Source organism: Mustela lutreola, chromosome 11, assembly GCF_030435805.1.
Source record: "Mustela lutreola isolate mMusLut2 chromosome 11, mMusLut2.pri, whole genome shotgun sequence".
Taxonomy (NCBI): domain Eukaryota; kingdom Metazoa; phylum Chordata; class Mammalia; order Carnivora; family Mustelidae; genus Mustela; species Mustela lutreola.
In genome coordinates, this window is record NC_081300.1 from 45,201,366 (window position 1) to 45,216,094 (window position 14,729).

Sequence of the window (14,729 nt, forward strand, 5' to 3'; positions counted from 1 at the left end):
TGCCTCTTGTTCTTTTTTTTGTGGTGAATTTTTACGTCCAAGACACTTTCTAAGAGTGTCTAGCCAGATGGAAAGGATCAGCATTTGCTTAAATGCAAATATCCCTTATATATCATTGCACTTTTCCTAGGAGATTTTCCTAGGAGAGTGGATTGCTTGGAAACTATTTGTGACCTTTCTTGTGGGACATAAAGAGTTGGAATGGCTAACATTTTGCATCTGCCTCTCAGAACCCTATAATGAGTCTTATTTCAGCTTGCCCTCTTTTCAGGTTTGGTTAATATTCATCCAGTTTTTCCATAATAAGGATCAAGAGCCAAAGCTCTTCAGGACGCTTCTACCTTATATCCAGATCAGAATATTCCCCTTAAGGGCAAGTGAAGGCAAAGGCTTTGTTTGGATTCAAAGCAGAGTGTAAGCTTTGGCCATTCTTCTTGTTACTCTGTTTCTAGCTTGGCCTAGTCCAAGTCCCTAGAGCTATAATTAACTTGGCCCCTTGCCATTTATATGTTTAATTGGGCCAAGTGACATTAGGGCTTGAGAAGCTCTTTTGTGGAAATGAGTAAAAGCAAGTACCTTTCCTTTATAAGCTACCCTGAACCAATAACTAATGATCCCTTTTTTATTTGCAGGATGCATTCATTTTAAGAGCGTCCAAGTTCAGGTATAGAACAATGTAAAATGCATAACCGTAGCTACAGCAGTTACTCCAGAGTTCTGAAGAGCAGCCAACAGAAATTGGTAAAGGTACCTTTGGACATCTGACCACTTTTTGAAGCATTACTTCGATGACCAGTTTCCAAATGAATCTGGTCTCCGAGACACTCTGTGGGTGGAGGAATGAAGGGTGTACCAAGCCTACAGTCTACTTCCTCTTTGCCCCCGAATGACCCTGCCAAAAGTTAAATCTCTTGGGAATTAATGAGGAAACCAGTAGCATAGATGCTCTATCAAAATAATATTGATGTACCTCCTTTGATAATGTGGAGATGTCACTGTCCAGCTTTTCTGGCTTCCACAAGGGGCGGTGTGACTTGTTTTCTCTAATAAAACATGAGTAAAGGGGATATATAAATATATAGTAAAGAGTAGATCAATGTATATGTAGATATATCTATATGAATCTATATATAGATATATGTAGATATGTATAGTCTCCTTCAGGCTAAGACTTTGAAGTAGATAGGTTTTCACAATTACCTTTTCTTCCTCCATTGGCTGGAAGTAGAGGCCTCCAAAGGCCTAGGGGATGGTAGCAAGATAGATGAAGGACCTGAATCCCTAAATCCTACGTGGAAGAAAACCCCTGAAAGACCAAGAAAATGCTCATCGGATTGTTAGGTGGGTGGGAAATAAGGTTTACTGTGTCAAGCAACTAAAATTTGGGGGCTTATTCATCATTTTGGCCAACATCCCCCTAATACACTAATAGGATGGTGTCCGAGTTTTATATCTTTTTTTTTTTTTTTTTGTTAAGTGGACTCCACACACACAGCATGGAGGCCAACACGGGGCTTGAATTCATGACCCTGAGCTGAGATTAAGAGCCTGATGCCCAAAAGACTGAGCCATCCAGCCACCCCTGGTTTTTAAAATGAATTAATCATTCATCTAAGAAAAGAGCATAGATATTTTTCTATGAATAATCATGGCCCAAGATGGCCGAGAACCTCCTAGATGGCCACTGAGACCACCAGAGCATGATTCAAGGGCCTGTGGTCATTTTCACGTTTGTACTGATTTACCTTTGCCTCATCTTGCCATTAAAATGGCATATAAATTCTTCTTCTACCCACTTAAACCCCCATGTTGCATCACCACTTCCTCATATCAGGGAGATCATATGACAGTTGTCTTTCTCCGCTTGACTTATTTCGCTAAGCATGATACGCTCTAGTTCCATCCATGTTGTCGCAAATGGCAAGATTTCATTTCTTTTGATGGCTGCATAGTATTACATTGTGTATATATACCACATCTTCTTGATCCATTCATCTGTTGATGGACATATTGGGAGGGAGACAAACCATAAGTGACTCTTAATCTCACAAAACAAACTGAGGGTTGCTGGGGGGAGGGGGGTTGGGAGAAGGGGGTCGGATTATGGACATTGGGGAGGGTATGTGCTTTGGTGAGTGCTGTGAAGTGTATAAACCTGGTGATTCACAGACCTGTACCCCTGGGGATAAAAATATCTGTTTATAAAAAATAAAAAATTAAAAAAAATGGTGTATAAAAATTGGCAAATGGAGTCCCTCTTTGGGATATGAATCTGCTTTTTCAAATCTGAGAGCACCAGTGTGTCTTCTCTGATGTTCGTCTTGTTGTAGAGGTAGAGGTAAATGTGGTGAGTCTATGCGCTGCACGTTCATCCAGAGTGAGCAGAGCATGAGTCTCAGCTTTATGAACTGAGGCATTTGCTTGTGTCCAATGAAGGGCTGCTACAAATTCCAGTGAATCTGGATCTTGTACACTTCCCGGGTTTAGCCAGGATCTACAGAAGAGGCCTGATATCTGTCACGGGAATTTGCTTTTGTGAGGAAAATCCTAACCTAGGTCTAAGACAGTAAAAATTATAGTTAAAGTAAGTCACGTGGGTTACTAATAGAAACCCATGTGTGGTCACTGATGTGGTTTCCACAATAACTCTAATTTTCAGGAGCACAGATGTTAAACTGCTCTACCTCTCCAGATGTGCTCACACAGGGGTCCGTCAGAATGGATTGTCTGTGGTCTAAAACACACTGGCCTCTCCGAGAACAGAGAGGTACTTACTTATTCTGGCTATCCGGCATCTTTGTGTTTCCTCCAACAAAGATCAAAGCAGAGCTCTTAATAGGTGTTTGGTTTAAATTTAGAGACATGCGGTATTTACTCCCATTGGCACTTGCTCTCACCTGTGGAGATAAACTGTGTTATTCCGTTCCCAGCTCACACGGTTTCCATCTGCGTCTTGCCCACCTTGGTGTAATACCTGTTTACTGTGTGATGGTCCCCAAGTCCTGGGAACACCTCACGCGGAGTGGTAATAGACTGAATTTTATATTTGCTCTTTTTTGTTCAGCTTGTGTTAACACCATCTGAAAATGAACACAAATCCATTGAAAAATATTCTTGACCAGACCAAGCCTTATATATTGTCAAACCAGCTGAGATGGGAAAGTTTTATGGTAATTGCTTAGAATATCTATTTTTCCACACTTAAGTTTTTTTTTCCTCCAAATTAACTCTAATATAAAAAATGTATTTTTTCAAGGAACCATTCTGACTTTTTTTTTTTAAAAAGGCTTTATTTAGTTGACAGAGAGGGATCACAAGCAGGCAGAGAGCAGGCAGAGAGAGGGGAGAAGAGGCTCCTCACTGAGCAGAGAGCCTGATGTGGGGCTCGATCCCAGCACCCTGAGATCATGACCTGAGCTGAACGCAGAGGCTTAACCCACCAATCCACCCAGATACTCCCCATTCTGATTTAAATTTTTTTAAAAAAAATTTTTATTAACATATAATGTATTATTAGCCCCAGGGGAACAGGTCTGTGAATCACCAGGTTTACACACTTCATAGCACTCACCATAGCACATACCCTCCCCAATGTCCATAACCCAACCACCCTCTCCCTATCCCTCTCCCCCTGGCAACCCTCATTTTGTTGTTGAGATTAAGAGTCTCTTATGGTTTATCTCCCTCCATCCTGACTTTTATACAAAATATATTTTGAGTGGTCTCTCTCTCTCTTTTCTTTTTTTGGTTTATGAGGGGTAATAATTCTTGTGATGGAGATTTTTATGGGATGATGGGCTCAGAGCTCAGATTCCCTTTTATGAAAGAAAAAGAAGAAAAGTCAACATTCATTCATTGACTTAATTCAATTAATAAAGGCTTATGGGGCCGGTTGAAAGTGCCAAACATAATGTGAAGAGGCCCAGTCCCTCTAGGAGTAGATAAAAACTGACATGGTATGTGTTATAATAGGACTTAACAGGAAGTAAGAGCAAATCATTGTTAATACGTTATAAAAGGAAGAGTACAGAACTCTAGAGGCTTCTAGGGTATCTGTTGCTCCTTCCTTTGGAGATGTATTCCTCAGATTAGGAGAACCCAGGAATATTACAAAATTTACATGCCATTTGAGTACAGTATTTTTAAAGTGCACTGAGTTATAAACCAAATATCATACATAGAATAACTTGCCTTTCAGACATTAAAGAATCTGAGATTGGGATCAAGAGTGAAGTTCCTTCCTGACTTGGCGGATTCGGGTGAAATGTGCAACAAAAGTGGTACAACACCACACCAAAATTATGATAATGTTGAAGTCATGATAATAATGATAATATTCTGCTAGAAAAAGCTTGCTGGGGTTTGGATGGATTTTACTCTTTATCAGGCATCCTTCTTCTCTCCCTGCCTCTTTTTGTAGAAAACAACAGGACTTAGAAAGGGAAGAGTAAGTTTAATTATGCTGCTGCCACTTAACACAAAACAAAATAAATGAAAAGAAGGAAAACAAAACGAAGGGGAGAAATAACTTGCACTTGCCTTCCACCACGGTTTTAAACTGGACAACACAGATGGTGATTATTTGAGTGTGAAAATTGGGTTGTAAAATGAATATCTCCAAAAATGTCAAGAGTAAATGCCCTTTTGCAGGCAAACATGGTACTGAATGGGTTCCAACAGCACGTTGCCCAGGGTGCTTCCTTCCATGTAAATCGAGCTTAAAAGAAAATTTGTCTCTAAGAGAGAGTTTCTGACGGTGCCAAGGTACACTTCACTGAAAAGCAATGATGCTCACGGGTTCTTGAGTATTTTATGGTTTATGATTGAGGAAAAGGTACCAGGTTCTGGGTTTTGAGGTGTAAAGAATCCGCCATAGTGGGATTGGGTATTTCAACAGCCAAGCTGATCTCATTCATCTTCTTCCTCTAATGGAGACTGAGGAAAAGGTAGGAAACTTGGTAAGAAAAATGGATTCATCTCTAACAATGCAACGATCTCCTTTTAAAATAGCCATGCAATCTGGTTATGAGGTACAAATTTTATGAGTAAAACCTTGAAAGCTATGGCCTTCATTTATATACACGAGAGATGGAGGTAATCCAAGGGATGGAATTTTGTAATGAAACGTGGTGCAGATGCCACACGAAGCTGTTACTTTCTTGTGTGCGCTGCTGCAGGAGGAGCTCTGGAGAGGCTAATAGGCACGTGATGGGAAAGGACCCAGAAGAAAAACTTTCAGTCAAAATCCAGAAGGAAAAAAGTCAGTTTCTTCCTTGCCCTAATGGCCTTTCCTTCTTGGGAATTGACAGAGAAAACTGGATAAGGAAGCAAGGGCTAAATAAAACTCTTCTTTTTAATGGCATTCTGGGGTGGTTCACTCACTTTAAGCTATCTTCATGGCCCTTAGGGTTTCTAAATAGATTTTTCCCCCTGGAATGGTGCAGCATTTCCCTTCTAGGCCATGTAGAAATGGATGAGTCTAGAATTGCTGGAACCCGCACAGGCGGGAAGCCAGGGGAAATTTCCATAGAGCCAGTCCCAGCTTTCTTCCCAGGGAAGGACTGACTTGTCCAGCATCCTGGATCCCAGTGGGCTAAACATACTTATGTCTTGGCAGATGTGCATAAAAATCCAAGGCCAGGGAGAGGCTATAATGGGAAAAGAAAGACTTCTGGGAGATGGCAGCTCTTACCATCTGATGGGAGCTCACCTAGGTCATGCAAAAGTAAATCAGAGAGAATGTGTAAGAGTAAAGTTAAGACCAGCTCCAGGCCTCAAGAGCCCAGTGAGGGGCCAGGCTTCAGCCTCCTAGCTGTGCTGCATGCAGGATTAGACTATAGTTCCTCCCTGAGAGCTGGAGGAAAAACTGGACACCAGAAACCAGGGAAAAGGGCTAGTAAGAGCATACACAGGGGATAAGCAGGGAATCCCTGACCAGATGCTCCCAGAAGTGCTTGGTTGCCTAAATCCATCTCCAAGGTACATTGGACAATGAGCCCAGAGCTACTGACTATGCTACACTTCATTTGCTGGTGAGGAAGACCTCCCACTACACCACCAGAACTGGCTCCTCTAATCAGGCTGGGACCAGGGCAAGCTTGGTCTGCAGGTGACAGATGCCGCTGAATGTGTGTGTGTGTGTGTGTGTGTGTGTGTGTGTGTGTGTGTGTTGTGCGGGGTGGATGTTAGAATTCTGGGCACATCCTGAATTAATAATTGCTTAAGAAACACTGGAATTTCAAAGAAAGACTTTTTCTAAGACCTACTATCTGAAAACACTACTGCTGTTCATTCCACCAAAGAGAGGTTGCAAGACTGATCTTATAGGTGGGGAAAATAAGAGGAAAAAGCTACAACTGATCTCTTCTAAATTTGCTTTTCTATATGACCTCTGTTTATTATGCAGCAGAATATTTTATTTTCTTGGTTCCTATATCTACAGATCTTTTAAGAGTCTATTATATTGTGAAAAAATATTTTAAAGGCTTTGTATTTCTGAGAAATGCTTTGGTGTATAGTCTTTTCCAGAATTTCTCATTATTAGTAGTTCATCACCAGATTAATGCTTCAAACAGCTCGAGATTATTTGGGTTATAGGCTTTTTACTTTCAATAATCAGTTATTCATTCTGTTAAGCATAGGGAGAGATCGTGAAAAGAAGTAGGTTATAGGGTTGACTCTTATGTTGCAGTTGACATTGTTTCTCTTCTGATTTGTTCAAACCATTAGAGTTTATTTCAGGGAGTTCTGTCAAAAACAAACAAAACACTAACAAAGGGCCCCCCCCCCAAAAAAAAAAGAAACCCCCAAAACCAAGCTAAGAAGGCAAAGGCTCAGGGAGATAAAGACAGCCTCACTAATGAGTCCCCAACTGATTAAAAGTAAATACATTTCTATTCCTAGAAAAGTATAAGTAACATTTGTTGCCACAAACTGTTTAACTTTAGCAAAAATAAAGAGTTGCCCTCAAATTTGTTATGGGAGGACAGCAACACTGCAGCTAATTATTTCCCAGGTGCCTCTGGTTAGAATTTAGAAATGAGCTACTAATGGCAACATGTGGGATGGGCCCATCTTGACAGATAATTCATTATTATTGTTATCTTTAAGGGGACACTGTATCACTATTGAGCACTGACTCTGCCCATGGTACTGACTAGATTCATGGTAGTTCCACAGTATAACATGGGGTTATGCACTTGGGCTCTAGAGTAAAGACCTAGGTTTGATTTTTAGTCCTGCCTGTGTGACTTTGGGCAAACTGCTTGTGTTGTTTAGCTTTGACTGTATGACAAAATATCCAGATTTAGTGGCTTAAAAAATCACCATGCATTTGTTCATGATTTGATGGCTTGACAATTCAGCTGAGTTGAGCTGGGATGACTTATTTTTGTTCTTCATAGTATCGGCTAATCTCACACATACATCTAGGGCCTTAGGTGGGACACTCCCCACCCCCCATGTTATTTCTTTTCACCTAACAAACTATTCTGAGTTTCTTTACACAGTGGTCAAAAGTTCCCAGCAGCAAGAGAAGGTTAAGATCTGACGAGAAAGTATCTTTCAAACCTTGACCTCTATCACAGTTGATATCGTCTCATTGAATAAGCAAGTCATCTGACCAAGCCTAGATTGAAGATTTAGAGAGGCAGACTGTACTTCTTGAACAGACAGGCATACAGGGAGTTGTGACCAAATTTGGGACCATAACAACAATTTGTCACATGACCTCCAGATTCTTATTGGTGACATGAGGGTATCATAGTATCTACACACAGAGTTTTTGGAACTAAATGAAATAATTCATGTAAAGTGCCTAGCACAAGGTTCAATAAATGTCAATTGTAATTATATTATTATCAATTAAGAAAGGAAGACAGAAGGAGAAATTGGGGAGAAGGAATAGAACAGAAGAAAGGGCTAGGAGAGGACCTTGAAGGCTGAGGTAGGAGAGGGCTTTATGGAGGGACTAATACTTAGTTGGGTCTTGGTTACCTGTTATCACTGACCTTTGAGGTGTTATTAGCTCTTCAACAATTTATTATTTTTTTAAAGATTTTATTTATTTATTTGTTAGTAAGAGAGAGGAAGAGAGAAAGAGAGAGAGGACACACACAAGCAGGGGGAGGAGCAGGCAGAGGCAGAAGGAGAAGCAGGCCTACTTGCTGAGCAAGGAGCTGGGTGCGGGACTTGATCCCAGGACCCTGGGATCATGACCTGAGCTGAAGACAGATGCTTAATCCGTTGAGCCACCCAGGCGCCCCCTGGTTTTTTCTTTTTAGTAACAGTGATTGTGTTAGGATGATGGGATCACGGGTAGGTTTTCTTTACTGTTTTGGGTATTTTCTATAATATGGTTATGTGGCTTTTAAATAAGAAGAAAACATTAAAAATACCTTCGTTTTAGAACAGAAGTTCTTTTTAGACAAATTCTGGAATTCTAAACGATTTTGCATTTGTTTATAAAGTTGACAGTTTTTGAAATTTCCTTTGTTACCATAGAGGTATCAGTCATTTTTTTCAATATACCCTGAAAATTCCCTTGACATGTGCAAGCCATCTGCCCATCTGCATTTTTGAGAGATTAGAACTTCCTAATTCCAAAATTCCTAAAGGTTTCATTTGGAATAAAGATTTTTTTTTTTATGCAGTGGTATAAGTTAAAACTCCATTTAGCTTTCTGGTCTTTTGGAAGTTGGGTTCTATAAATTTAAAATTATCTTTACAACTATGGAGTTGGAATATTAGCAGTGTAAATTTAGAGAAGTATGTTAAATGAGAAATCACACACATTCTCGGCTAAAGTAATTGAACTCGCCTGAAAGTTTACATTTATCCTCCCACCCCTGGGCCAAATTTGTTAGAAAGTACAGAAAAGTCACAGCTGCAATTGTGGGGATTTAGACCATATTTTCATTTGGTGAGCTTTATAAGAACACCAGGGTATGCTTTTATCTTTGTACTTCTGAATGGCCAGGTCATTCTGCATTTCCCAAAGTGTGGTCCGTGGACTAGTTCGTGCAGAATCATCAGAAGGACTTTCTACAAGTCAGATGGTCCTTTGGGGGCCCTGTACCTGTCCCTGCATTCAGACCTGGGGTTCCTGGGCACCAGCACACTGTGCTCTCCCCACAGAGGCTCCCCCACTCTCGTCCATGAAGTCCCCACTCCTTCCAGCTCAGGACCCCCTCCCTGCCGGCTCTTGTTCTGAGCTCCTATTCAGTGTGGGCTGGTTATGCATCTAGTCAGGGGTCCAAAAATGTTTTCTGAAAAGGGTCAAAGAGTAAATTTTTTAAAAAAAATATTTTATTTATTTATTGAACAGAGATCACAAGTAGGCAGAGAGGCAGGCAGAGAGAGTGAGAGGGAAGCAGGCTCCCTGCTGAGCAGAGAGCGTGATGCGGGGCTCCATCCCAGGACCCTGGGATCATGACCTGAGCCAAAGGCAGCGACTTAACCCACTGAGCCACCCAGGTGCCCCCAAAGAGTAAATATTTGATGCTTCGCTGGTCTCTGGGTCTCTGTCACAAGTCTTCGACCTTGCTGGTATAGTTTGAAAGTTGACCTTAGATAGTATGCAATGAGTGGGCGTGGCTGTGCTCCAATAAAACTTTATTTACAAAAACAGGCAGGCAGCTGGATTTGGCCAGCCCCTGATCTAGATGCACTGTCATTTCTACTTTTGTCCACCCCCAAGCCCAGGGCAAATTAAAAAACAAAACCGAATGAGAGAGCTGAAGATTAAAAAAAAATGAAAACATAAACAAAAAAACAAAACAGAACAAAACAACTGTTCTCTGTAGGATGTAGATTTATATAAAATGAGGTCAGAGTACGGAGAAGAAACGGGGTGCTTAGCACAGGTTGTTCTGATTATCTGGGCAGGAGCATGGGCGAGGCAGCGGGATTGGGACCAGAGTGGTTGAAATGATAGCCCTTTTCTAGATGGAATAGGATGGAAGGACAGTGAGGTGGCAAGGCTTCCCTGAGGTCACCAGTTGAGTGGGGGCTGAATTAGCAGCTGTCTGTGAACAGCCCTCCTATCCCGCAGAGCAGTGGTTGGCTGACTTGAGCCGGCTTCAGAATCACCCAGAGTCTTAAACACAGATTGCTGGGCCATCCGGCCAGAGTTTCGGGGTCAGGGGGTCTCGGTGGGGGCCCGCGACTCTACATTTCTAACACGTCCATGGGGCATGTGGCTGCTGCTGGCCTGACCACACCTTGAGAACCACCCCCCGGGGCAAGCCCCTCTTACCGCATGTGGCAACATGAACATGCTTGTTTCATGAAGCTTTCCAGCAGCTTTTGTTTCTCATCCTGAGACATTTAAAGTGCTTTCCAGATTCAAGACTATAGAATCGTTATTTTCCTTCTGGGGTAGCAAGCCTTAGCTCACCTCAGACTGGCAGTCCACATTGGCATTATTAATTTTTGACACGGAGTGAGTCTGAACAGGGTAAATACACCAGTAATTGGTAAGGTAGACAACCGAACGGTAATGAGGCCCTGGCCCCGATGGTTTTGCTCCCGAGAATGAATGCCCGGCCGCCTGGCCATTTTCTGGAGCGAGTTCTTTGCCAGCTCCCCATGGCGTCCCCACATGAAGCTTCAACCCCTCCTGCTTTCCTGATCTGTCCAGTCACATTTTAATGGCTGAAATGGCTTTGAAGCTTTCCCCCACGGAACCAATTTTCACCCTCAGTGCAGGGCAGCTCCTGTCCCTCAGCAAGGAGTCTACTTCAGTGATAAGTTTTCACACGGGTCCAGAACTCAAATGTATTTTGACTGTGGTCCTCATGGCGGTGCTTTCACACTGACGCCAGAAGTAGATTTGTCATGGAGCTTTCCTGATGAGACAGGCTCTCCGGACTAATCGAGGCCGATGGCAGATTTTGTCAGCGAGATGAGATGTTGCCCACAGCTAGTCAGTCCGCTGGAATTTTTGGTGCTAATGGCAGGGTTTCATTGAGAGACGTGTTTAGGAGAGTCACAGCGAATACGATTCTAGATCCTCTCAGGAAGATGGTGAGCGTATAAACCACAGGGCATCAATGCAAAGGCAGCTGTTTTACACTAGCCCCTGATTCCGAAGACTCCTTAATGAATTCTTCGGGTCAGGGGGGAATAAAAGCCAGGCAGCCACACCGTTCAACTGAAGAATCAACAGCTTGAAAAATTTTTTTAGAAGTCTTTAAATGTATTACACTTATCTCCGGAATTCTGAACAATACGACATCAGTTTAAGTGCTTCTGTTGATTGTAATCCAAAAGAAATATCATACCTCTTGGCTTTGCCCCGGGCCAACTTTTCACTGAAGTCATTCGTTTTGCTTTTTGTTATGGTTACCTAACCTCAGTCAGAATGCAGCAAGCCACCAGAAATTCGAGGTAGAGACTTTTCCAGTACCCAAGGCTTCTCTGCTTTGGAAATAGGATGAACTCCACCGGCTTTTTCTGAATTTGGCCATTTTATTTTAAAGCTGTAAGACAGGCATGATCAGACATGGGAGGGGCCTTGAATGTCAGCCCGAGAGAGGCCAGTCAGTTTCACGACACACACACACAGACCTGGGATTACTAACTTGGCCAGCCGCCTGGAAATATTTGCACCACTGTCTACATCTCCCATTTTCTCAGAGGAAAGCCCACGGACAGCACATCTCAGCAACAATGCCTGTTCCCAGCTGGAAACTCTTCAAGTCTTCCACTTCCAGAATTAAAATATTATGTCGTTTTAAACTTTTCGGGGTACCCTTTGATCCTGTGGCTCTTTTAGATGTTTTCCACTTTAATATATTTAGTCCAGGCATCATCGTTTCCTGAGAGCTCCTTTACCATAAGTAGTTTCATCCTTAACTAATAGCTCAAAACCATGATAAGGGCACACAAGAAAGTCGATCCTCTTTGTTTTTTTGCTTTCATGGGCAAATTATTCCATAACGCTTGCTGGTGAACTCATTTCCTTCATTCACGTGTCAGATATGTACTCGTGCGTATAGGAGCCAGGCATGGTGCTGGGAGGTGAGAAGTCACTGATGAGGAAGATATTCTTCTTGGGTTCTGAATTGGGAGTTAGGCGTACAGGCAAATTATTGTAAAGGGGGATAATATGTAGACAGTAGATATTTATGTTAAAACTTAAGGCAGCATAGAGGAGGGGAGATACTATCTAAGAAGTGAGGAAGGTGACATTTGATCAGAGTCTGGAAGATGATAAGGTGTTCCCTAGGAAAGGAAGTAGACAGGTAAGAGGAGAAGTGGAAAGAGAAGCAAGGAGCACAGTGTAAGTGGCAGAGATTTTGGACTCACTAATTGTTCAAGTGCACCCCTCCATTTCTCAGGTTTCTTGCAGTTGGAATGATCTATGTGACTGAGTCTTAGTGGATGGGATTGCTTGGTATCCCAGTCACTTAAATGTTAGTGTGCCTTGCCCATTTCTCTCTTCTCCTGCTGCCACATATAGGCGTACCTCATTTTATGGCATTTGCTTCACTGCACTTTGCAGATACTGTGTTTTTTTATGAATTGAAGGTCTGTAGCAGCGCTGCATCAAACAAATGTATTGGCACAATTTTTCCAATAGCATCTATGCTCACTTCGTGTTTCTGTGTTGCATTTTGGTAATTCTTGCAATATTTTGAGATTTTCATTATTATGTTTGGTATGGTGATCTGTGATCAGTGACTTTTTAAAAAAATAATCAAATTCTCACATTTATTAAAATTCTCACAGCTCTTGGATAGGTCACCAAAAGCAGTCAAGTCATTCTATTATTACTAAGGAGATTTCTTTTTTCTTTCTATTTTTTAAAAAAAATTATTTATTTGAGAGAGAGAGCATAAGCAGGCAAATGGGAAGAGAAGCAGACTCCCCACCGAGCAGGGAGCCTGATGTTCATGACCAGAGCTTGATCCCAGGACCCTGGGTTCATGACCAGAGCCGAAGGCAGATGCTTAACAGACTGAGCCACCCAGGCACCACATTACTAAAGAGATTTATTAATTAAATTAATTGATTAAAGTAATTATTGAAAGAATCTTGTAGAAAATTAGAAAATATAGATCATAACAATGATAAAAACACATTTACACTAAGCATTGTGTATTTTTACAGATCTTTTTATGCATTATTATATTTATATGCATACACCTAAACATACATATATGTGTGTGTTAAAATGCTTGTGCGTTTTAATTTAAAATCAGATCATATTACACATGTTGCTTTGTAATCTACTTTTTCATTTATCAATCTCTGCCTTTTGATACCAGCAAAATGTTTATCTAATTCCTAATCTAGTTTCAATTTGCTCAATTGCGCCAGAACATCGTATGTATGTGTGTATGTGTGTATACATACACACATGTATATACACATACACACATACATATATATATATATATATATATATATATTTATTATTGAAGTAGAGTTGACGTATAACATTATATTAGCTTCAGGTGTACGACATAGTGACTTGAAAAGTTCACACATTACTCAGTGCTTCTCACGATTAGTGACCATCTGATCAACGATCTTTAATACTATAATTGTTTTAGGGTACCATGAACCATGCCCTTATAAGATGGCAGACTTAATCAGTAAATGCTGTGTGTGTTCTGACTGCTCCACTGACCAACTGACCATTCCCCATCTCTCTTTCTCCCTCTCCTCAGGTCTCCCTTTTCTCTGAGACACAACTGATACTGAAGTTAGGTCATTTAATAGTCTACAGGGACCTCTAAGTATTCAAGTGATAGGAAGAGTTATACATCCCTCATTTTAAATCACAAGCTAACAATGATTAAGTTTAGTGAGAAAAGCTTGTCAAAGGCAGAGAGAAGCCAGGAACGAGGCCTCTTGTACCAGTTAGCCACGTCGTGAATGTAAAGGAACAGTACTTGAAGGAAGTTAAAAGTGCTACTCCAGTGAACACACCAATGACAGGAAAGCAAAATAGCCTTACTGCTGAGATGGAGAAAGTCTGAGTGGTCTGGATAGAAGATCAAATGAACCACAACATTCCCTTAAGCCAAAGCCTAGTCCAGAGCCAGGCCCTGACTCTCTCCAGTTCTGGGAAGGCTGAGAGAGGTAAGGAAGCTGCAGAAGAGAAGTCTGAAGCTGGGGGACGGTGGTTCATGAAGTTTAAGGGAAGAAGCTGCCTTTGTGACATCACAGTGCAAGGTGAAGCAGCATGTGTTGATGGAGAAGCTGCAGCAAGTGACCCAGAAGCTCTAGACGTTAATTAATGAAGGTGGTTACACTAAACAGATTTTCATTGTAAAGACAAAACAGCTGCCTTTTGGAAGAAGACACCATCTAAGACTTTCACAGTTAGAGAGGAGAAGTCAATGCCTGCTTTTAAAGCTGCAGAGGACAGGCAGACTCTCTTGTTAGGGACTAATACAGCTGGTGACTTTAAGTTGAAACCAATACTCATTTGCCATCCTCAAAATTCTAATGTTGCTGTATTTACAAGGCCTGTGCTCTATAGATGGAACAATGGGCCTTGATGACAGCACATCGGTCTACAGCGTCGTTTACTGAACATTTTAAGCTCACTGTTGAGACCCATTGCTCAGAAAAAAAGACTCCATTCAAAATATTACTGCTCCTTGACAATGCCCCAGCTTACCCAAGGGTACTGATGTGTAATGAGATGAATGTTGTTTTCATGTCTGCCCACACAACATCCTTTCTGCAGCCCATGAATCAAGAGTAATTTTGAC

At 41.5% G+C, this 14,729-nt stretch overlaps 1 long non-coding RNA gene across 1 annotated transcript; it reads right to left on the reverse strand.

Annotated features, from left to right (window-relative positions):
- Positions 1-1,740: 1,740 nt before the first annotated feature.
- LOC131811806 (uncharacterized) lies at positions 1,741-14,097 on the reverse strand. The gene is made up of 4 exons (XR_009346122.1): positions 13,967-14,097; positions 2,975-3,080; positions 2,776-2,897; positions 1,741-1,995 (listed from the first exon to the last, which is right to left on the reverse strand). It is a non-coding gene; the product is annotated as an uncharacterized LOC131811806 (long non-coding RNA).
- Between the last annotated feature and the right edge of the window lie 632 nt (positions 14,098-14,729).